The sequence below is a fragment of the Pinus tabuliformis genome, chromosome 1_2, assembly GCF_031772625.1.
Source record: "Pinus tabuliformis cultivar Carrire ecotype Pingquan chromosome 1_2, CPIR1, whole genome shotgun sequence".
In the NCBI taxonomy this organism is placed as follows: Eukaryota; Viridiplantae; Streptophyta; class Pinopsida; order Pinales; family Pinaceae; genus Pinus; species Pinus tabuliformis.
The window spans coordinates 600,825,879-600,850,779 of NC_142298.1; positions in this window are offsets into that span (position 1 = coordinate 600,825,879).

A 24,901-nucleotide genomic window follows, 5' to 3' on the forward strand; every position below is an offset into this window, starting at 1 on the left:
AGAGATTTTTATAAATCTAAATTATAGTTGTTAATCCAAGTTATAATTATTAAACTTCAAAATTTTAAGTGTTTTAGACATTTTTGATGGTGCTAAATCTATTTCCACTCTCAAAAATATGATTCAAACATTGGCTCTATAAAAAAATTTGAAATTTTTTTACCCGAATCCCATCCACTTTTGGCCATCCAAGCAATTCCTCCACCTCCACAAGATTTTTTGAAATTTTTTTATCAAAATTCTAGCCACTTTTAGCAATGCGGGCAATTCCTCGGTGTCCGTCATATGAGGCTGCGCTCAAATCATCCCAATTTTAATTCCTCTTTGAAACGACTACTAAAAGCAAGACTTGAAAAAATGCTTTTAATTTGAAAGATTACTTTTCTTGATACCATTACTATATATATATATATTTCATTGTTTAAATTTAATTTTTGAATATATAAATGGATTCAAGACTTTGAAAATCCCCTTGGAAAGGTGTAGACTACACAAAAAAAATTATGGAGTAAAAATTGTATTAACTTCTCGAAATCAAATTACATGAAAAGATGAGAAGTTTAGGGTGGTCCGTCAGAAAGAAAATTGATCAAATCCAAAACAAGAAGAAAAACTAGCTAGAGAGAATGGTTTCTTTTTCTTGAGGCATTTCCATTTCCAGAGGGTCTACAATAGTGGATGTTTCCTTATCAATGTCCGAGTGATTTGATTCATAAAAACATTTATGTCCCCACTCATGGACGAAGCCATTATCATGGTTGTGTTACTTTCTTCTCCATTCAAGGGACCCAGATGAGAGTGGGGAGATGAAAATGGAGGAGGAGGGACCTTAGATTCTATGGGATGAGATGACACTTCAAGGGGTTGAGGTGAGGTTTGGTGAGGTTGAAGTACTAGATTTGGTTGCATATATTTTTCGTTGTTACATGTTGTCTTACTTGTGAGCCTAGGAATTCTTAGATCCTTGTGTATATTTTTGGTCTTGTCATCCTTTATTCTTTTTCTTGGCATGAGGTGGCTGAGAATCCCTTGAGAAAAATGGTACAAATTCTGGAGATGTCTTGGTTGTTGAAAACACCTACAATAAAAAGCTATGTTTTCTTAATCCATCATCTATGAAAGGGTTAGGCCATTCCAATTGAATATGATCCCATCTGTTGAAAATAGCAACAAGAAATGCTAAAAATACAAGTGCTAAAAATAACATTGCTATGAATAGCATTTCGGGATACATTCCAATTTTAGTTAGTCCCTAAACTAAAATTGAGAATTAAAATTTGAATTTGGTCTTAGCAGCTGTTTGTAAAATAATTAATTAATTCATCTTGAGTTAATTAGTTGTAGGAAATCAAACATGAAGTCTATGTGAATACATGCAACAGTTTATCCATTGATTGAGGAAATTATCTCTTGATTAAAGGAGATTAGGATGAGTTGTACATTGAGTTATAATTAGTTAGCTCAGTTAACTAAGTTAAGTCCAGTTAGATTAGTTCAAATATTTTTTTGAACTAATTGTGAGTTCAGTTAGTTAATGCATGCATGCATGTAACTACTACACTTCAGATAACTGAATATTCTCTCATAAATAACTCATGCATGTTAGTTCAGTGAGCGACCCAATTGAGATCAGATGATGGGACAGTATACTATCAGTTGCAAGAATATTCCATGGAGGATATCTCTTGCATGCAGAAGGAATTCATTCCTTGGAGATTGTGCGGTTATTTTTGAGTTTCATGAGTGCGTGATGAGGCCTGTTACACTAAAAAATGTCACCATGACTATTTGCAGTTAGTATGGCTCCATCCACTGTCATACTATCCTCCTTGGCAAGTCTCATGCCTCTGCTCTTCATGTCAAACTTCAAGAAAGAGAGAAAAGTCATTAAAAGTCAATTATCTCTGGTACGCAGTTTCTCTTAGCCTTACCTGCATGTACGCAACCCAAGTTCACAATACCTGCGTACTTGTACGCTCTGTATGTAAAGGGGTGGGTGCGTACTCCTGTAAAGGTCAAAAGGCGCAAGTTTCACTCTAAAAAAGTTACTTGTGGTCATTTCTAGACTCTTCTAGAAGCTTGTTTGACGTGTATGAAGCGCCTCCAGATGGTTCATGTATCCCTACCTAAGAGGAACTTATCCCATCAAGAGGGGAGCTATCCCATCCAAAGAGGGGCTTATCCCATTGATGGTGGACCTGAATAACTTCCTCTAGAGCACTATAAATACAGGCATTGGGCCAAAGGGAGGGGAGGTTGAAAGCTAAACATTCCTAAGGGTAGATGCTGCTGGAATTACGACTTCCTTGTAGAAGCTTGTGAGGAGAGATTACCATCTTTACTTGTTCCCATTCGGAGGTGGGTGAGCTGATCAGAGTAAGGGAGAACTCTTGTGGACCCTGGGAGGAGCTTGCACAACACCAAGGCTCAGGTTGTAATGGTTCCTTTTGTTACCTTTTAATACAAATTAGTCAATTCTTCTCAACAATTTGTTATTTATGAGTTGTTTCATATACTCCTTGGTCTATATGTTAAATATGTTTTATTTTATGTGATATTCAGGTGTTATTTAATCGTTTGATTGTTAGTGAATGCAGTTTTCGAAGGGAAGGAGGAGCTCATCCGGATCAACGAAGCTGGACTACTACAACGGTGTTGGATTACAGGTAGGATCTAAACACTTGATTTCTCATATTGTAAAAGCATATTTAGGGAAGGATTGCTCTTATTTGTCTTGTTTGTCATTAAAAAGTCTTAGGCTTCTAGGAAGGTCGGTTGTGTCTGCACTAACGACTCTTTCCGCGTGACAAAATGGCGACTCCACTGGGGATTTAACGTCCAGGTTGCCGGGGTAACTGTTCCACCCGCCACTTCTGTACTGAATCCGGCGATGTTGGGTTTCATCTCCAACTAGCGTTTTCGATCTGGAAGGCTACTATTTGTGCTTGGTTTGATGCCCTAGATTCTTTAGGCGTGTGATTCAAATTTGTTTGGTTCTTTAGAGACTTTAGGTGGTTTGCTTTGAGATTTTACTTTGTTTGCGTGTGTAGTAGTTAAAAGTATTTAACTGTGGCGGAATTACCGAGACAGTCCCGTAGACTTCGGGGCAAGTCTCCTGAGGTTGTTTCTGTGGCCGAATTGTTGAGGAAATCCCGTAGACTTCGGGGTGAACCTCCTCAAGACGTCCCGAGTCATTATGAAGGTTTAAAGGTCCTTGTAACTCCTCCTAGTGGCAGTAGAGTAGGTTCACCTGAAGAAGGAGAGTCTTTGTTGGTAGTCCATCAAGATTACCAAAGTCTAGAGACAGGTTATAATCCTGAAGCAGTTGCAGTTTCTGAGCTTGCTGGTAGTTTTTCATCTACTAGTGATATAGGCGAAGAACCTGAAATATCTGATAATGTTACTCCAACTTCTAGTGTACCAGATTCACCCAGGGTAGAAAGAGTCATCACCAAAAATCTTCCTACTGGTTTGATAGCTATTGAAGGACTTGCTCCAGAGGAAGAATTAGGCATATCTATCCTTGAAGATCAACTTACTATTGATCTAAGGGAGCGTGAATCTATTTTTTACAGTCCTCCTAGAAGTACTACTTGGTACCTTTCGTTAACCAATTATTTAGACAACTCAGGGGTAGGTTTTTCTCCACCTCGTACTCCTTTTCCACCTGGAGGTATTTATACTCCTGTAAATATGTCTGGTCAGTCGTCCGTGTTCACTCAATCTCCTGAATCTTTCTTACACGGCGGTCCTTCTGTTCCCACCGGGTATCAGTCACTTTCAGGTACCTTTGCGGGGGCATCTCCTCAACCCATTGATCATGTGGTATTAGCTGGAAACAATGGTAATAAACCGTTGGGTGTAGGGGACATTTACATGATGCCAGGTTTAGTTCCCGTTTCTCAACCTCAAGGTGGTCAATTACCGCCTGGGGGCAGCCTCAATTAATGCCTGGGGGGCAACCTCAAGGTACACAAATTGTGTCTGGGGGGCAACCTCAAGGCCAGTAAAACTGAGCTAAAATATTCGCATGTGGAGAAATTGGCCCTGGCAGTTGTTCAGGCTGTCCAGCGTTTTCGTCATTACATTCTTCTCCGTAAAACTACAGTGATTTCGGATTGCAACCCTATGATCTATATTTTGACTAAACAATTGCTAGGGGGCAAGTACTCCAAATGGATTGTTATCCTGCAAGAGTTTGATTTGGAGTTCGAGAAGTCCAAGTCTAAGAAATCCTTAGTTTTTGCGGAATTGATGTGTGACTTCCCGCGTGCTGACATGGAAACTGTGGCAGAGGAACCCATTGCAGACAAATCTTTGTTTCTTATCAGCACTTTAGATCCATGGTATGGGGATATAATCGTCTATCTCCAAACCCAATCCTTTCGGCCCGAAGCTTCAAAGTCGGAACGCCGGAAAATTCGATTCCAGTCCCAACAATACAGAATTATTGGAGATACTCTTTATCGTCATGGGGCGGACTTGGTTTTTCGTCGTTTCTTAACTCATGAAGAGGCAGAAAGGGTTCTGAATGACTGTCATTCTGGAGCATGTGGCGGTCATATGTCTGGGTATGCCATAGCTCAGAAGGTGTTGCGTGCTGGCTATTTCTGGCCGTCTATGTTTAAAGATTGTATCATTGCGGTCCGGAAATACCACAACTGTCAAGTGTTTGATCGCAAGATGTGCGCACCACCTGCTCCTCTCCACCCTATAATTGTCGTTGGTCCTTTTGCTAAATGGGGTATCGATTTTATTACATGTAACCCTCACTCGGCCGGGGGGCATGCGTATATCATCCTTGCGGTTGATTATTTTACTAAGTGGGCCGAGGCGATGCCTACATTCGAGGCAAGCGGCAAGACATCAACGATTTTCGTATTCAATCATATTATTACTAGGTTTGGTGTCCCACAAGCGATAATCACTGACCATGGGCACCATTTTCGAAACATTATGATGACAGAACTTACAAGCCAGCTTGGTTTACGCCATGATAGTTCTACTCATTATCCTCAAGCAAACGGTTTGGTTGAATCCATCAACAAAGTTCTAGTTATCATGATCCGACGAATCATTGGTATTCATCGGTCGAATTGGCATAACATGTTATTTTCAGCGCTTTGGGCATACCGAACCTCAGTAAAAACATCAACAGGGTTCACTCCTTTCCAACTAGTTTATGGTTTGGAAGCAGTGTTGCCCATTGAATGCGAAATCCCATCACTTCAAATGGCTATCGAAATACTCCCGGCTACTTCCGAAGAGGATAAGTGTCTGTTATACTTAGCTAAATTAGCTGAGACTCGACGTGACGCTACTTTGGCAATCGAGACTCACGCAAAAAGGATGAAAGCTCAGTATGATCGTAACGTGACCCCTCGTAATTTTTCAGAAGGAGACCTAGTGCTATTATATGATCAAGTTAATGATAAATTAGGTGCTGGAAAATTCGTTCCCATGTGGCATGGGCCCTACATTGTCAAGCGAAAGCTAGCGAAACGGGCCTATGAGCTGGTAGATTTTGATGGGGACTCTTTGGGTAAGCCCAGAAATGGATTTTACCTAAAGAGGTATTATGCTTAAATGGTGGGTATGGAGATTCAGTTAGTTTTAGTTAGGTTACTTTTTCTTTCTAGATGGTATGTGTGTTTAGTTTAGACTGTGTGCTTAGTTTAGAGAGTGTGTTTTTCGTCGTTATTCTGGCTTATCTTGGTTTTACTCTTGATATTGCAGATGTCGACGCCTCTCCAAACGTACATTGGATTTGTTGATGGTGCTTGTCGTAGTACACGGAATATCTCTTCCGCAGCTTGGGTGATCTATTCGCCCTCTGACGAGTTAGTTTCTATGCATGGGGTGAGCCTTGGTCAAACAACAAACAACATTGCAGAATACAGTGCAGTGATTGAACTTTTATCTGAATCTATTTCATTTGGGATTCGGAGTTTGATAGTGAGGTTAGATTCTGAACTCATTGTATTAAAGCTTAATAGAGACTATGCCATTAGAAATCCGGTGTTATTAAGATTGTTTTTGAGGGTGCGTCTCTTGGAACGTGAATTTGATTACATTGAATATCAGCATATTCCAAGGTCTTTAAATACATTAGTAGATGCAATGGCGTCTCAAATGTTAAATAGACATTTGTAACAATCATAAATGTAAATTTATAAACATTTCATCACACATGTTTAACAAAATAAGTCGGTAATAATGATATATATAGATAGGAGTATGTCAAAAATATACATCGTCTTCGATCATAGGTTGAAAAATGCCTTATGATCGGCAAAAATGATAAGTACAAAAAACCAAAAATGTCGCATGTGTCTACAAAAGTGACTAGCCAATCACTGGTGGTGCTCTCTATACGAGACCACTGCCCGCGCTACCCTACACAGGAACCTCCTGAAAGGTCCTGGGACTGCGACCACGTAGCGCTGAAGTCGGATAGGAATGTCATCTATAGTGGTCTCTGGTATACCCGCCGTCAGACGCTCTAGATCCTCTTCCAGCTCAGCTAAGGTCTCTGCGGCCGCATCCTGTGGGGCCGGTGCTGGTACAGCTGGTATTCTTCTCTCAAAAGTCCGGAGATTGGCCGGACGCCGTGGACCTACATCTGCATTTTGAAAATTTGTGCTGTCAGTTTTGAGACGATATATAAAAAAAAAATAAAAATAGATAATTTAAAAAACTTGTGAAAAATGAAATACCTTTGTCATCCCATTGTTCTCCCTGTGGAAGAACCATGTCCGGATCATTGCAAAAATCCATTCCGACATAAGGAAAATCCTGAATCGCAAAGACCTGGCCCTCCAGCCAGTGAAAGTAACCATCAGGAAATCGAACAACTGCTGCTCCCTCATCAGGATGTCGGGCCATTACCGCAACCCATCTCGTCAACTTAGGCTCCCGAGGAGCCCCAACTGGAACTGTAAGATGCTCGGGGATCAGCATTGGAACTCTCTCTAGGGCAAAGCTCACAACTAAAGGCCCATATCCAAAGGTATTCAGTTGTCCATTCTTTGCCCTGGTTAGTTGGCCCTTCATATTGGCCAACACAGCATCGTACCAGTTGAAAATGGTGCCTTGGAAGCAATCTATAGCCATCCGCATTTGGGAACCAGCGGCTATGTGCAAAGCGGCAACACCGCAAAGTCTGGTAACTGTAAAGGAAATTACCATAAGTTCAGGTCGGGATATGTATTTGATTTCTATCCCCTTATCCTGGTTTTGATTGTTGCACCACTCTAGCCGGAGACTAGCAAGGGATTGGCCACCCGGCCTAGTCCCGAATAGAGAGAGTTGCTCGCCCCTGTTAGGCAAGCCAGTGAGAAAGTATATGTCGGAGGACTCTATCTCGAGCTGGTGTTCTCCGATGTAAAAACATTGATCCTAAATGTTCCACCTTTCAACCAGCCACTCTAAGAATGGCACCTGGGCCCTCATGCCAGGTATGGCCCAGTACTTGTAGAGACCGCATGCCTTTAAAGCATCAATGGAAGGTTGATGATCTATTGCGGCCAAATCGACATCTTCGTGTTCTCTTTCACGCCAATCTAGCATGGTGGCCAATCTACACACCAAAAAACATTAATTAGAATTCATAAAATAAAATTTTGATGGTTGATTTTTGTGTTTGGGGTTTGAAAATCCGCTTTGCGCGGAGTACGCGCCCCGCGTTCAGAACACAGAGCGGCGGGACGCAGTTGCTCTGAAGGTGCGCTGCGTACTCCGACCTTTTTCCCATATACGAAAAAGTCGGGGTACGCAGGTCGCCCATAGGGCACCTGCGTCCCCCGAAAAGCGTACTCTAAAACCCCAAACCCTCCAAAAAATCAAACTAAGACTTGAAATGAAATTCTAAACGGATGAAATTGAAGAGGAGGATGTTGTGAAATACCTGAAAGAGACGGCGCTCGATTCTGATGGACGGATTCTCCGCAAATTCCATGGGAAGTTTCTTGTCAAAAGCCCTTTTCTCAACCTCAACAGTAAAATGGTAAAAATGACATGGTAAAAAGTCTTTTTATAGGTTTTTTGGATAAACGAATGCTAAATTTGTTTATTTTTCACCATGAAAGGATATTTTTCAATGTATTTTTGCCCATCTTAAACAGGTATGAGTAATGTGTTGTTTTTGTGCAGGACAAAGGGGCTTTGGGGTAAAATCATCATTTTTCACGAACCAAGAAATCAGAGTCATCTTTTAAGCCCTTTTCTGACTCCTAAAACATGAAAAGATTGCTGAGCGTTTCTTTTACACTCGTTAAAACGGAATTAAAAGACGGTCCTCTTACAGCCCTTTTCTGACCGTAAAAACACGAAAAGATTGCCGGATTTTTGTCGTTTCAAATTCGATACTGGAAATAAAACGACATGCCTCTGATCGCTTTTTACTTTTCAGGTCAAAGGCATTAATCATGAAAGTACTCCTTGGTCGCAAGATCAAGCGGTTCTCTCAGGTATTATTTTATACTTTTTCGGGCTTGGGAGACACAAATTTATGAAAAAGTTCACCTTGGAGTCTTCTTTAGTTTTTTCAGACTCTCTAAAATTGAAAAACGCTGAGTTTCTCCTATACTGGACTCGTTAAAATTTCACAGTAAAGGACCTGTTCGATTAGAAACAGGAATGGACCACTCCTTCTTAGGGTCCGAATCTAAACTAAGTTGGACTCATCCGAAGAATGAGCTTATAATCAAGCATATGTTATCCTCCTCAAGCTTGTAAAAAATAAAGAGGTACTTGCCAGAAATGGTGGGGGAAAAGAGAGAAGAATGAACCTATTTGTTATCCTTTGTTACAGAAGAACCTTATCACCGCTCTTGAACACGACACTTTTTATTCACCTGGGTTGGGAAATCCTTTGCCTTAAAGTTGATCAAACCACTTTGAAAGTCTTCAACCGTTTCCGGGTATTAACTTTGGGTCAATCGTCACCAAGCCATCTGTCGTGTCATTATGTGTTCAAGAGGTCTCTGCAAATAAACCATTCATATGAAAAATACTTGTCATCCATTTGACCATCCCTGAGTCAGTCCTTACAGCAACATTTCTTCAACTTGAACAATGATTTCGTGTTGTGGGATTGCCTGCAACGGGTCGCTTTCTATCGACATCAGCACATTATCTAGAAAGATGACTTAGAAATCGTCAGTACCTTGAAGTCTGCATGCACCAATGGCAGGTTTCTCGCCTTTGACGACAGATTACATCATTGACTTTCGATCAAAGGATTCCGTGACGTGTTCGACATCAACCCATTCATTCACATTTCATGGATTGTACTGGGTACTTTGAGAACCATTGAGATTACTGGTGGTCTCTCTCACACTTGTTAACGGTTTACATCATTGACCAGTAATCAAGTGGTTTCTACCATGCTCGACATCAACTCATTTATTCGCATGGATAGAATCGTACCAATTCGGGAAGTAGAAATGAAGACCCTGGATCTAGTTTCCACCATGCAGGCTGCGAGGAGTTTTGTATTCATTATATAGTAGACTAATCATAAACAGATGGCTGCGTCCATACTGTGTCTACAAAAGTCTATGATTTTGATGTATTGCAAAATCATTCTTGTATCATAGCAGTAGTTAGATTGTTAGTTAAAGTTTTCAATTTGAGTATGGGAATGCCTACCTCAGCAATGATATCATCTTATATATATATATTTGTGTTGAATATTTGCAGGTTCTAACCAAGTCCTCCGCAAGATACTCCTTGAAATGATAAAGTACTTCACCCTTCCTAGATCATAAAATCCCTAATCTACTACAGGCTTCGCACTTTAGGGGGCAATCTGTTACACTAAAAAATGTCACCATGACTATTTGCAGTTAGTATGGCTCCATCCACTGTCATACTATCCTCCTTGGCAATTCTCATGCCTCTGCTCTTCATGTCAAACTTCAAGAAAGAGAGAAAAGTCATTAAAAGTCAATTATCTCTAGTACGCAGTTTCTCTTAGCCTTACCTGCGTGTACGCAACCCAAGTTCACAATACCTGCGTACTTTTACGCTCTGTATGTAAAGGGGTGGGTGCGTACTCCTGTAAAGGTCAAAAGGCGCAAGTTTCACTCTAAAAAAGTTACTTGTAGTCATTTCTAGACTCTTCTAGAAGCTTGTTTGACGTGTATGAAGCGCCTCCAGATGGTTCATGTATCCCTACCTAAGAGGAACTTATCCCATCAAGAGGGGAGCTATCCCATCCAAATAGGGGCTTATCCGATTGATGGTCGACCTGAATAACTTCCTCTAGAGCACTATAAATACAGGCATTGGGCCAAAGGGAGGGGAGGTTGAAAGCTGAACATTCCTAAGGGTAGATGCTGCTGGAATTAGGACTTCCTTGTAGAAGCTTGTGAGGAGAGATTACCATCTTTACTTGTTTCCATTGGGAGGTGGGTGAGCTGATCAGAGTAAGGGAGAACTCTTGTGGACCCTAGGAGGATCTTGCACAAAACCAAGGCTCAGGTTGTAATGGTTCCTTTTGTTACCTTTTAATACAAATTAGTCCATTCTTCTCAACAATTTGTTATTTATGAGTTGTTTCATATACTCCTTGGTCTATATGTTAAATATGTTTTATTTTATGTGATATTCAGGTGCTATTTAATCGTATGATTGTTAGTGAATGCAGTTTTCGAAGGGAAGGAGGAGCTCATCCGGATCAACGAAGCTGGACTACTACAATGGCATTGGATTACAGGTAGGATCTAAACACTTGATTTCTCATATTGTAAAAGCATATTTAGGGAAGGATTGCTCTTATTTGTCTTGTTTGTCATTATAAAGTCTTAGGCTTCTAGGAAGGTCAGTTGTGTCCGCACTAACGACTCTTTCTGTGTGACAAGGCCAATTCACACAGGTGGTAGCATTGGACCCCAAGGAAAACTGCGCAAGGAAATAGAAGGCTTGTAGGGCTGAGGGAAGGCATATGTTCTGTCTATTCAGTCTGTAAGATGTATTGTTGGATTATACTGAGAGCAGGATAGCTTGTGAGCTAATGTTTTGTGTAATCTGAACATATTTCCACTTGTATAATAATACAGAGATCAGGGTTTTTAGCTGAGGCTTTCCCCAGAGTATTCTTCTATGTTCATGTGCGATTTCCTTCCCATTCTCAGTTATATGTGTTCTATTTGATCTTGCTCAAAATCGATTAAGCTTCCACAAGTTTGTTGTAGAAGTAGACCTTGCATTTTGCTTTAGTATATTGCATAATTTGTTGATCTACAGTGGGAAATCCTACATGGTATCGGAGCAAAGGTGATAAAATCAAAGAACAATATACAAAGAAGGGAGAAGTTTCAAGTTTCAAGTTCCTGATTATAGAATTCGAACTCTTATCACATCTCAAATTTCCCCAATGGCGTTCAACGGTTTAAGACTCGAGTATGCCCTTGATGGCAGCTCGAATTATATAGCCTGGAATGATCACATGGAAGTAGTATTAGAGGACAATGGTCTAAAGGACTTCATTGATCAATAAGTCCCTAAGCCAGCAGTACCTAATGCTATAGAATTGGTGGAATGGAAGAAATGTGCGGCTAGAGCGAGGAGAATCCTTCTAGAGGGAGTTCCAGACCACATAGTCTCGAGTCTCCATGGGAAGGAGACACCATTTTCAATTTAGAAAACATTGAAAGATTTATATCAGAACAACAACGATCAGAGGAAGCTGGCGCTGAAAGACAAGCTTTGGAAAATTGAGGGTGAAAAGGGTGACACGATCTCTACATATCTGAACAAGCTCACCACCTATAGGGATGAGCTTGGAAGTGTAGGGATCACGACAACCAATGATGACATGGTGAGGATAGCTCTCCTCGGTCTTTCTAAGAGCTAGCATGGCTACCAAGACTTGGTAAAAGGAAGAGACAAACTGCCAGATTGAGAACGACTTTGGTCGGTTGATGCAATAGGAGATAAGAAGAGGCACCAGATGTTATAGACAAATTTGTGCCTTACAGCAAAAAGCATGAATTGTCAATAATCCAAGGGATCCAAAGTTCCCTAAACATGATGTTCCTACCCCTAGAGGAACAAGGTCAGCAAACCAACAGCTCTCAGATCAGTTCTCCACCTGAAAACACTCAAAAACAAGCAATCCTGAAATCAAAGCAGGTGCTCCACCAGGCTTCTGCGCTGAAACACAACTCCTCCATGGTGTACCTGCGTTGCAAAGCAGGTAGAACAAAGGCCACCTGCGTTGAGCGAGTTTGGACATGTGGCACACTGAGTCATTGCTCTGGAATCTTCCAAAAATGACACTTGGATCAGGGATTTCGCCTTGTGATGAGTCAGAGGCTCTGTTTCTCCAAGTGGAAGCAAGGTTCTCCAAGTGGACTCAAGAACTGAAGATCAACTAAAGATTAACTGAAGAGAGAGAGGACACAAGGCAGCTACACATCAGTTGCAAGCTGACTCATCCTTTCTCAATTCATCTATATATTGAGCTCTCTCCTATGAGCTCAGGAGGCTGGAATTTTGTGCAAAGTAATGATATGCTGTTGGTTTCACTATAGAACTATTGGGTGATTGTTTTCAGAGAGGTGAAGAGGAGAAATTCTTTCTGTTGGGAGGTGTTGCTGGGTTGGAGCCTTCAATGGTTGTAATACTCTCAGAACCTTTACTTCTTCATTAATAAAAGCTATTGAGGTTCTTCTATGTGCTCTTGTTTCAATGATATATTGTGATGATTGCATGTTTGGTTTACACTAATCCATGAACCAGTTATGATTGCATGCCTCTTGTAGTTTCCTTCTTTGTTGTTTTGCAGGATCTCATTGTAGCTGGGCAAGCAAAAGAACAAGGAGCTAGGAGCAAGCGGCCAAAGAGAGGAGTTTGGATTCGACATTAAGCGCAAGGCAACAGTTAGTGCACTTCTCCATTCTCTTTTGCTTTCATAAAGAAGTAAACCTTAAGTAGTTTGTTTTACAGTTGTTGCTAAGGAACTATCACCCTTAGAGTGGGATAGGGTCATCCGAGTCGGATACTTTTCCCTACAAAAAACTGGCGACTCCACTGGGGATCATATCTGTTTGATTGTGTTTGTAGTATCTTGCTATTCATTTCTTGAACAAAAGAGTACCAAATCGAAAAGCTTTTGACTATATCAAAAGCGAAGTAGAAGGCAGCTACTCTAGCTCATTTCTGAGCAAGTTCATGATTTGAAGAGCTGATCTACAAGGATCCTTGTAAGCTCTTAGTGATAGCTTTTCACCTTCCTAATCATCCCTTTGAGTGTGCTTGACTGATTGCTTCTGATTTGAGCAAAAACTGTGCATTTTTGAGAAAATTGTGACCCGAAAACTGAGAAAACGCAACTTTCGTTTTCCAAAGCAGGTAGTACATAGGCTACCTGCTTTGCAACGCAGGTCCCGAAGGGGCTACCTGTGCTGAGAGCCAGACTGGCTGTGCAGCACCTGCGTTGGCCCAATTTTGCCTAGTGCAGTTGGGGTTTCCTCCCTTTTCTTGCATGTTTTCACTATTGATTTGGCTGCCAGTTACCAGTCTTGCACCTGTTCTGAAACCAATATTACTTGCCATCATTCTGCCTTTGTTATATAACGAAATTGTACTTGTTCTTTGTATTTCTTACTCATTTACAATTTCCCATAATGAAGAGTAAACTAGTCTTGCTTTTGGCCTCTTAGATCTGAACCTGTGTTAGGCATTTTGCTGGTCTAAAGAGTTAGCTTGTTTGCTGTCCATAGCTGATTAGTCATTTACTTTCATCATTATGGTTTGATTTCATGCATTTCCAGTGATTAAGCAAGTGAATCTTAAGGTGTCTTTTGATTTTGGACAAACTTGTTTACTTTCGCTTTAAATCGAAATCAAAGTTATATAACAACTTTCTTTTTGTAACCCATCCACATTAAGAAAGAGAAAAGAAAATACATGCATTGTGCATTTTGCATTTGAAAAAGTTTGCATGATGATTTAGGAGAAAGTGCATTAGTTTGTGCTGTATGAACTATGTGAAAAGATTTGCCTTTCTTCTCCCTCAGTAGTTAAGATTTTCATCAGTCAAAAAGATTTGAAAAAGCTTGCTTCTCATCTTAGGCTGCATTTAGGAATTGTTCATATACATCTCGTGGTGAACCTCGAAAGGCAAACTTTAAAAAGATCAACTTAAAATATACTGAATGAACCTAACAACGCATTTGAAACATAACGCAAACACATAGAGGTCTAGGTAGAGACGTGTTCCGGCGTCGTTAAACATAGTGACTGTCGATCTCTACGAAGGTGGGTGATTCCTCCTGAGAGTCGGTGGCACTAATACGGACTTGTGCTCCCACGTACCGTCGCGTATATATTGGGAGACCCCTATAGGCATTTATCCTTTATCCTTAGGAAGCCGTGTCGGCCGCCCTACTGATCGCGATGCAGTGAACACAACATTCACGAAGATCGACCACCCGTACCGTAAAACGTATTCTGTGGTTTCGCGAAAGGTTTGGCACACCCTCTGCCTAGATCTCCAGAGCAATTTCTTTTGGCCCTTTTCAAACTCTATAACTGAAAAGGTCCAGCCGAGCATTTGTCACTTCGGGCTCGTTAATACATCGAAGGAGACTAGAGTCATCTTTAGCTTTTTCTTGACTCTTAAAACATGAAAAATCAAAGTTATGTTTAAAAGCGTCTAATAAAATTCATTCAAATCGGAAACACAAATTTCCCCCTTTATATTTTGGTTGATCAAGTAATCCGCAATCGTGGAAGAAAGTCAATTGAATATCCGTCGTTCTCGGAGGCTTGCGAGTCAACCATCTTTGTCTCCGGAATCGAAAACAATCCGGACAAAGCGAGCTCGTCGAACTAGTTCAAAATCTCCTTTAAAAGTTAGAACAAGTGTTCCGACAGCATCTGAGATTCTGGTTACTCCAAACATTTCCGGAAATCCTGCCTCTATAGAAGAAGTTCAACCGCCACAGAAGGACAGTAATACTGATCCTAGTCTGGGGGCAAATACTTGTATAACTGAACCAGTTCCATCTGTAACTGGTCCAGAGAGTTTTGTTCCTCAAACATCTGTCGCTGTTGATACAACCCCTTCTTCGGCACCGGAAATCTTTTACGGACCTGACGGTCTTCCTCTTCCACCTGGTCTGATTGCGATAGAGGAAATTATAGAAGAACCGCAAGTATCCACTCCAATTCATTTTGGAGTAGAGGTCACTCTATTTCCTGCTACAACAGAAGTTTGTCCATCACCAGTGGAAGTTCCTGTAGAATCACTAGGCAATCAATTGGATAGACTCAAAATGTCTGAACAACTGTCGACATCTAGGACTGTGTCAAATGACACGGCGACAGCAGAATTACCCGCTGCGAATCCAACAATGTTCGCCGGCATACCATCTGTCCCAACTAGCTCTCAATCGCTAGAAGGAGTCCACCAAGGGACTATCTCGACAGTATGGTCTGTTCCTGTCTGTTCCAGAGTAATGTCTGGTAACTCTTATGGTGAGACTCATCAAATTGACCCTTTTGGGAATCAATTTAGGCCATCCAGTCCTCCAGGACAATCAATTCCCTTGAGTTCTGGATTACCGCCGTATGGGGGGCAGTATGCCTTTTCATTACCCCCTCCGGGAGGGTACCCATACGGGAGTTCTCAACCTTACTCAAGTTATGGTGGAATTGCAACGAGTAGTTGGGTACCTATGCTATCCCAGCCACCAAGAGTTGTATATTCTATGCAACAGTGTATACCTGTGACGAACATCCCAACTACACCGGCTATTGTAACTGTGTCGCAAGTTCAAACGATGCCTGTTGTATGTCAACCTCAGATTTCTCAGGTTCTCATGCAACAGCCCCTTGACCCTGCGACCCAACCACAATCGCCTACTGGTGGGGCAACACAAGTAGAATCGGGTACAAGTACCCCACATCTTGGTCCAATGGTTAGTGTAGCACAACAACCCATGGTATCGCAACCGTGGATAGTGCAATACCAACAGCCACAATTCCAGCAAGTGTACCAAGGTTCTGAACAGCAAATCTTTGCGAATACTGGACAACCATATATCCAAAATGGTCAAAATCAACCACTTTATAGTGGTCAAGTCCATCAACCGTATCAGTCATACCAACATCAACTCCATTATGCTGGTATGCAAAGACCAACTGTTCAGGCGATTCCATCATACCCTGGTTACGCTTCACCTAACTTGAATCAACAGTTACCATTCGTGGCGACTTTAGAGTTGCCTGATTTACATCGGTTAACCAATGATCCAATTGCTTATGCCCCTTAGTGGCCAGTGATTCCACACAAACTTCCATCCGACATTCCTAAATTCAATGGAAATCCAGGTGAAGACCCGTCGAATCATGTGATGACATTTCATCTATGGTGTTCATCAAACACTTTAAATGACGATTCGATAAGGCTTCGCCTCTTTCAGAGGACATTGACAGGTCCAGCGGCAAAATGGTATATAGAATTGCCTAGAGCTTCGTTCGACAATTTTAGCTCCCTTGCCACGACATTCTTAACCCACTTTCAATTACCAATAAGGTATGAAACGGGAACAGAGATATTGACTAACTTCAAACAGACAACCGCAACTCATATATCAGATCATATACATGAGTGGCGACGTCGACGAAGAATGGTTAAAACATACGTTCCTGATCAGCTTTTAGCTGAGTGGTTTATAAAGTCGTTACTTCCGGCCATAACGGAAGTTGTGGCAAAGGGAGGAGTCGTAACAGAAGAGCAGGTTATCGCTCGTGCACAATACTTGGACTTAGTATATACTCAGTCCGGCACGCTCTATGACAAAATACCAGACGCCCCTAGACCAGATTTTTCAATCCCTCCTCCTCCTAAATCAAACAGTGACTCTCATGCCGGTGATGGCGTGATTGGCACGGCAAACACGAATCCGAAAAAGGCCAATCAGAAGAAGGCCCGTAAGGATTCGAATCAAAATGCGCATGAAGAAGTTCTTGCCTCGGAAGTAAATGCCGTATCGACAGATAAGGGCAGAGAAACCAATAAACCAGGAAGCAAGAAGAATCGAAACAAAGGGAAGAAGAATAAACAAGGTGAGTCATCTCCTCGAAGAACTTCTTCAAGCCCTCCTCGAGATAGGAAACCACCTTATGGGTGTCAGATATGTGATGAGGATCACTGGACGAGAGAATGTCCATACAAAGCTGATCTAAAAAGATTCTTAAAGAGTTCGCAAACTCCAGCTGTGTTAACTGATCCATTTCCCGATCGAGGAAAAAACCTGGTTGGTAGTGGAAATGCTTCCCCGTCGCAAGTGCTTATGTTATCAATATCGAAGCAACAGAATGATGCTTTGATTTCGACTAGGAACAAAGATTACGGGAATCCACAGGTGTCGAACGATAAAGGTAAAGATCAACCTAGCAGTTCGACAACAACTTCGGCAGAAGTTGTACCCCCCATCACACATGAATTAACAATAAAACCGCCAAAGGGAGTAGTACACAAGTTGACATTTAATCCTCGTGCCAGAGCAGCACAGCATTATAATATAGTGGAAGATTTGGCGCAATCGCCGTCTGCTATGTCAACTCTTGAAGTACTACAAAATCGCCCATCCCAAAGGCAGGCATTGTTATCAGCAATTGGTGGGGTGGATCCTAAAGATTCCAATCTTGTATCCTTTGATCACAAAGGATATGATCCTCAGTTACTAGCTCAACTAGCTTTCCTCGTCCAAGTGAAAGCCCTCAACAAAACTGTTCATCGAACAATTATTGATGAAGGGGCATCGACATGTATTATGTCGATGAGTTGCTGGAAAACTTTAGGATCTCCAACCTTGTCGCGATCATCGACAACATTAAAAGCATTCGACGGAAGGACATATACCCCTTACGGTATCCTTAGTAACTTGAAAATTGAACTAGGGGGCAAAACAGTAGAAATAGATGTTGAAGTCATCGATGGCAATCTTGACTATAACATCCTACTGGGAAGACCATGGATTTATGCCATGGAAGCTGTTGTGTCGACCTATTTTAGGAAAATCGCATTCCCCTTTCAAGGAGGGATTACGATCATTGACCAACAAAATTTCCTCCCTAATGGTTCACAAGTTACAGGAAGCGTTCCTCTGATCCATGGAAGCGACCATTCATTTCAAAATATCGGAGTAGGCCTACTAAAAGATCCTACATTAATGGGAACTTTCACCCTTCCGCCAACATTCATTGTGGGAGAAGTGGCGACAGTAGGAACCTGCAATATGATATCTTCCGCACAAAAGATGTCAGAAAACGATATCAGCATGGATCATGAAAAGGTTTTGTCCCCAAGCCCAATGGAAGTATTGTAGCAATCAATTTTTTTGGCCTGGGGGGCAACCCCAAATCAACGCTCATCAAGCGTTTGGATAGATAGGTCTAGAGAATATGGCACCCCTTTAAGTCCTTGGTCGCGAGTGCATGGAACCGACAAAGGAATAGTCCAATCAATGGTAATTGACGGGGCACCATGGAATGATTCCCACCATCGTTCCCTTCTCCCAGGTTGTGCGGAAGGTACTCAAGATAACCTTTATCATCCTTCAGTTTTCGATTTTCTATCGAATACTGTAAATACAGTGAGCAATGAGGATAGTTCTTTTACTATGTCAACCTCATTAAAAAATGAAACGATCCCCTTTCCAGATCTCAATGGTAAACCTTCATTCCAACCAACAAAGTTGAATGCAATGAAGCTTGGGGGGCATGCACCTCGATTTGCGTTATTATGCTGGGGGCATGCAAACATATCATCGAGCAGTTTTAGCAATGTTCATGCTCGTTAAAAAATAAACGCAAGAATCGAGCAGTTTTGTACAGAGTTCATGCTCGTTAAAAAATAAACACAAGTTGTGAGCAATCTTTCCCTACAGTTCAAGCTCATCCAGAAAAAATGAACCGGTAAACAACCTCGAGAAATGTAACCTTTGAAAGCCATATTAAAAGCCCTTGGTCATGTTTATATGCCATCACCTCCATCCGTTCATTTGGCCAATCGTTCACCTCCATATGTTTGTTTACCCATTTTGAGGAACAACTGCGAAGAGTGATTTCACTTAGCCATCCTTGTGACACTGCTGTGATTGGAGAATTCCAACCTGTACCTGGAATCTTCTGCTATCCCTGTTCATCACTCGTTCCTCAAAAGACGAGTCTTCTTTGAGCTCTTTTCACTGACTCATAAAATATGAAAAGTTTGCCGAGTTTTGGCCTTCCAGCTCGTTAAAGGACAAGAAGAGCTATCCCTCCTCTAGATTTTAATCTTTTTGGACCTGAGGGATTATTACACAAAAAGATCGAGCGCTTGTTTTGTTCGGCTCATTAAAGAAATCGAAAATTCATCCCTTCTGTATTGTTTTATACTTTTTCGGACTTAAGGGATTAGAAGACGAAAAAGGAATTTTGGAGTTAACTTTTCGTACCTTTTCAGACTCTCTAAAAATGAAAAGGACCGAGTTTTCTTTGTCGTTAGACTCGTTAAAATAATTAAATAGCGACAAACTTGTCTTTAGACGAGAACGAGTTTCCCTATCGCTAGGCTCGTTAAAACATAGCGATAGGCTTGCCCGAAGGGCAAGTTATAGAACAAGCATATGTTATCCTCCTCAAGCTTGACAAAAATAAAGAGGTACTGGTCAGCAATGACTGGGGAAAAATTGGGAGAACCTCACAGCATTAATGGTAGCAAGTCGCTCTTGAACATGACACTTTGTCCTCCGTATCACATCGGGTTTGGTTGTTTCATTCACCGGTCTCATAACCATGGTCTTCGCCACACCATCCACAATTGGGGTAATGCTACCAATCCATCACATCAGTGTCGTTATATGTTCAAGAGATGTGGTTCTGTAAAGAGTCAACCGTGTTCCACCCACTGCCATACATTATCCTTCATCCACTTCATGACCGCCACCCTGAATCATACATCACAGTTTGTTTTCACCTTATCACAATCACTAGCTCCGTTCCATGTCACTGATGTGGGATTCATTAAGGCCCTCCTTTGACGGATCGCTCCTTGTCGACATCAGCTCATTATCCAAGGAGTTGATCTAGGAACACACCCTTCAGTACTTTGAAGCTTGCATGCCTCAATGGCCAGTTTCTCACTTCCGGCGACAGGTATACATCAATGACCTTCGACCAGAAGATTTTGCATGGTGGTCGACGCCAAGTCCTTTATTCCCACCATGTGGATTGTACTGCCGTACCTTGAGGGTCATCATCCTTATCGGTGACTCCTCTCGCGCTTGTTAACGGTTTACATCATTGACCGGTAATCAAGCGATGTCTTTCCATGTTCGACTTCAAGAAATTCTCACATGGATCGACTTGTACATCGAGTGAAGATCGGAAGAGATTGAAGACCCCGGATCTAGTTTCATCCATCCGGGCTGCGATATATATTCAGGACATAAAGACATTTGATATGTACACCATTACAGCAGATGATCATCCTTCTCAAAGGATGATAATTTCAGCAGAGAATTATCAGTCTACAATCAGACGATCGTCTGTTCTATGTACCAAAATGTATTTATAAAGCTGAGCATGGGAATGCCCGCCTTAGCTAGATCATGAAAATGTATGAAAAATAATGTATCGTATTGTATCTTATTACAGGACACTTCTTAGCAGATTGAATGAACTTCGGATCCTCTCAATAAAGCATTTCACCCGATAAACGACCTCATACTTTAGGGGGCATCTGTTATAGACAAATTTGTGCCTTACAGCAACAAGCATGAATTGTCAATAATCCAAGGGATCCAAAGTTCCCTAAACATGATGTTCCTACCCCTAGAGGAACAAGGTCAGCAAACCAACAGCTCTCAGATCAGTTCTCCACCTGAAAACACTCAAAAACAAGCAATCCTGAAATCAAAGCAGGTGCTCCACTAGGCTTCTGCGCTGAAAGACAACTCCTCCATGGTGTACCTGCGTTGCAAAGTAGGTAGAACAAAGGCCACCTGCGTTGAGCGAGTTTGGACATGTGGCACACTGAGTCATTGCTCTGGAATCTTCCAAAAATGACACTTGGATCAGGGATTTCGCCTTGTGATGAGTCAGAGGCTCTGTTTCTCCAAGTGGAAGCAAGGTTCTCCAAGTGGACTCAAGAACTGAAGATCAACTAAAGATTAACTGAAGAGAGAGAGGACACAAGGCAGCTACACATCAGTTGCAAGCTGACTCATCCTTTCTCAATTCATCTATATATTGAGCTCTCTCCTATGAGCTCAGGAGGCTGGAATTTTGTGCAAAGTAATGGTATGCTATTGGTTTCACTATAGAACTATTGGGTGATTGTTTTGAGAGAGGTGAAGAGGAGAAATTCTTTCTGCTGGGAGGTGTTGCTGGGTTGGAGCCTTCAATGGTTGTAATACTCTCAGAACCTTTACTTCTTCATTAATAAAAGCTATTGAGGTTCTTCTATGTGCTCTTGTTTCAATGATATATTGTGATGATTGCATGTTTGGTTTACACTAATCCATGAACCAGTTATGATTGCATGCCTCTTGTAGTTTCCTTCTTTGTTGTTTTGCAGGATCTCATTGTAGCTGGGCAAGCAAAAGAACAAGGAGCTAGGAGCAAGCGGCCAAAGAGAGGAGTTTGGATTCGACATTAAGCACAAGGCAACGGTTAGTGCACTTCTCCATTCTCTTTTTCTTTCATAAAGAAGTAAACCTTAAGTAGTTTGTTTTACAGTTGTTGCTAAGGAACTATCACCCTTAGAGTGGGATAGGGTCATCCGAGTCGGATACTTTTCCCTACAACACCAGAGATGGATCTTCATCAAAGCGAGATGATGAAGAAAATCTAGCCTTAGCGAGTAAGGTGAGGAAAGAGAAAGGGAAGGTGTCCCATCCCAAATCTGGTTCTTCCCATGGTGGGAAGAAGTTTGAAAAATCGAAAGTGCGATGCTTTCATTGTCATGACATGGGCCATTATGCTAAAAATTGTCCATAGAAGAAATCCAAGAAGGGATCCTCGAAGGGATCAGACGGTGAGGCACTGGCCTCATAGTTTGAGTTGGATTTCTCTCTCATCACATGCATGGTTTCATCCATGGTGGGATGTGTTTGGTACCTAGACAGTGGAGCCTCTTTCCACATGTCCGATAGCAAGAATCTTTTCAATACCTTCGAGGGGAAGGATCTCCATATGTGGATCGAGATGGGCGATGATGGAAAGTACCATGTTTCAGGTGAAGGTACAGTTGTGTTTCAGAGGGAGCATGGAGCTCCTCTCACCCTGACTGATGTAAAGTTGTACCAGGTCTGAAGAAGAATCTTGTGTCTATCGCTATACTAGAAGATAAAGGCTATGATGTAGTCTTTAATAAAGGAAAGGTATTCCTGAGGCATATCAGTACTGGACAAACCAAGAGGATTGGGATTCGAGTAAAGAATCTCTACAAGCTGGAGGTAGACGATTGTGCTGCATTGAGTTCCAAAACAGAGGTGGTGCAAAGCCAAGATGTTGGCGAGCTATGGCATAGAAGATTGGGCCACTTGCACCATGGGTCCTTGAAGATCATGCAACAAATTTCTACTAGACTTCCAAAGGGAAGACTGGAGCAGATAGATACATGCAAAGGATGTACCTTGGGTAACTATGTGAAATATTCCTTTTAGGATCGAGACAGTAGAACTGGAGCAAACCTGGAGCAAGTTCACATAGATGTATGTGGACTATTCTCTACAGCCTCCAGCGCTAAGCAAAGATACTATGTTATTTTTATTGATTATTTTTATTGTAGATGTTGGATCTACTTTATGCAAAAGAAGGATCATACCTTCTTGAGGTTTTGCGAGTTTAAAGCCTTGGCAGAGAAAGAATCTGGAAATAAAATAAAAGCCTTGCGTAGAGACAATGGTGGAGTGACAATGGTGGAGAGCATGTCTCCCAACAGTTTAAAGACTTCTGCGGTGCAGAAGGAATTAAATGGGAGTTGACGGCACCCATAACCCACAGGAGAATGGGGTTGCCGAAAGGAAGAACATATCGATTTTGGGAGCAGCTTGAGCGATGTTGCATGACCAAAGCCTACCACTTCATTTGTGGGTTGAGGCATGCAATAGAACAGTATACTTGTAGAACAGAAGCCTGCACCGTATACTGGGAATGAAGAAACCTATAGAGGCATTTTCCGGGAAGCGACCAGATGTAAGACACTTCAAGATCTTTGGATCATCAGTTTATTACCATGTGACCAAAGTTGCCTGGAAGAAGCTAGATCCAACAGCTGAGTTGGGCATACTTGTGGGGTATACTGATACACCCCACAACTATCGGGTGTACCTGCCTACCAGTCAGAGGACAGTGGTACACAGAGATCTGAAGTTTGACAAGCAGAAAGCCATGCGAGTATCATTTGAGAGGGAGCTCAAGTTGCATGCAGAGGAGGAACTTTTAGTTCCTAAGGAGGAGGAGCTCAGACTGATGTGGAGCAGCCGCATGAAGAGGATCCGAGAGTAGAGACATCCACTCATGTTGAGTCTTCCAGAGATGGGCAGAAACGCTCAAGGGAAGCTGACAGGTTGATGCTAGATGTGCGAGAGAATGTGGGACAACCATCTTCTCAGACAGAGGAGGTCACCCGAGAGGTACACTGGTTACATGGCCCTGGTTGAGGAGTGTGTAAAGTCTGAACCTTCCTCATTCGAGGAGGTAGTGCAACAATTAGTCTGGGTTTATACAATGGTGGAGGAGTATCAATCTATCATTTAGAACAGTGTGTGGGATGTTGTACAAAGACCTCAGGACAAGTTAGTGGTGAGTTCCAGATGGCTTTACATTGTAAAGCAGGCAGCTGATGGTGTAGAAATTTCACCTGTAGAACAAAATGATATATGCAATGTCCTAAAGCATAATAATTGTTCTACTTCTACAAAACATTAAGCGGAAGCATAATCAAATTCATGAGCATCATCAAGTAGAAAATGTAGAAATTTTGAATAATTTAACACATATTCAATGGAGATTATCCTGATCATGTACTATTGTGGAATACATACACAATATGTAAGCTCCTCTACGTTGATCATCAATATAGCAGCATCAATAACAATAAAACATCAAGAGCATTCACACATTAACACAGTATGTAACCCGGGGAAAGCATCTCGCTAAAAACCCCACACTATCTGTATATTAATGATTGAAACCATGTAACATTACAAAGTACAATGCTTATCACAAGAAATCCAGTACCAGCTCCACCTGTTACACATAATACAGCTAAGATCTGATCTCCAAATCTATTCCACTGCTTGCCTGCCTCCACTGCTCAATACCTGCTCAAGAATGAATGAGAATAGTCTACCAAACTCGTTTTTCACCTCCAAAGAATCACTCACAATGTGTAAGATGTGAGCAGAAGCTACAAACTGGGAAAATACATGAGCAAACTCATAAGCATACTCAATCCTTTGATTGTGCAAGATCTGATGCACAACTATAGTCACAACTGATAGCAATCTGATTCTCTAACACCTGTCCCTGCTGAACTGAACATGCACTAACATGCAACTGAGTTAACTGATGTATTATATAGTTGTATTATGAGTTAATAATTAGTTTAACAACTCATCATTAGTCTATCTGCAGTTACACTAACTACAACTAGTTTAACCAAGTCAAACTGAACACAACTCCATCAACTCCACAATCAACTCCACCAAACTCAACTGATTGAGTTCTAACTAAAGTCATGCATGCAACAACTCAACTGACTCATAAGAAAAGTGTACTTCCTTCTGACAGCTACATGGGCCACATCTGTAGCTCAAACTGAAGTGCTCCAGGAGAATAAGATCAAGTTTATAGTCCAAATATTATTATGAGAAAATAATATTTGACTTTT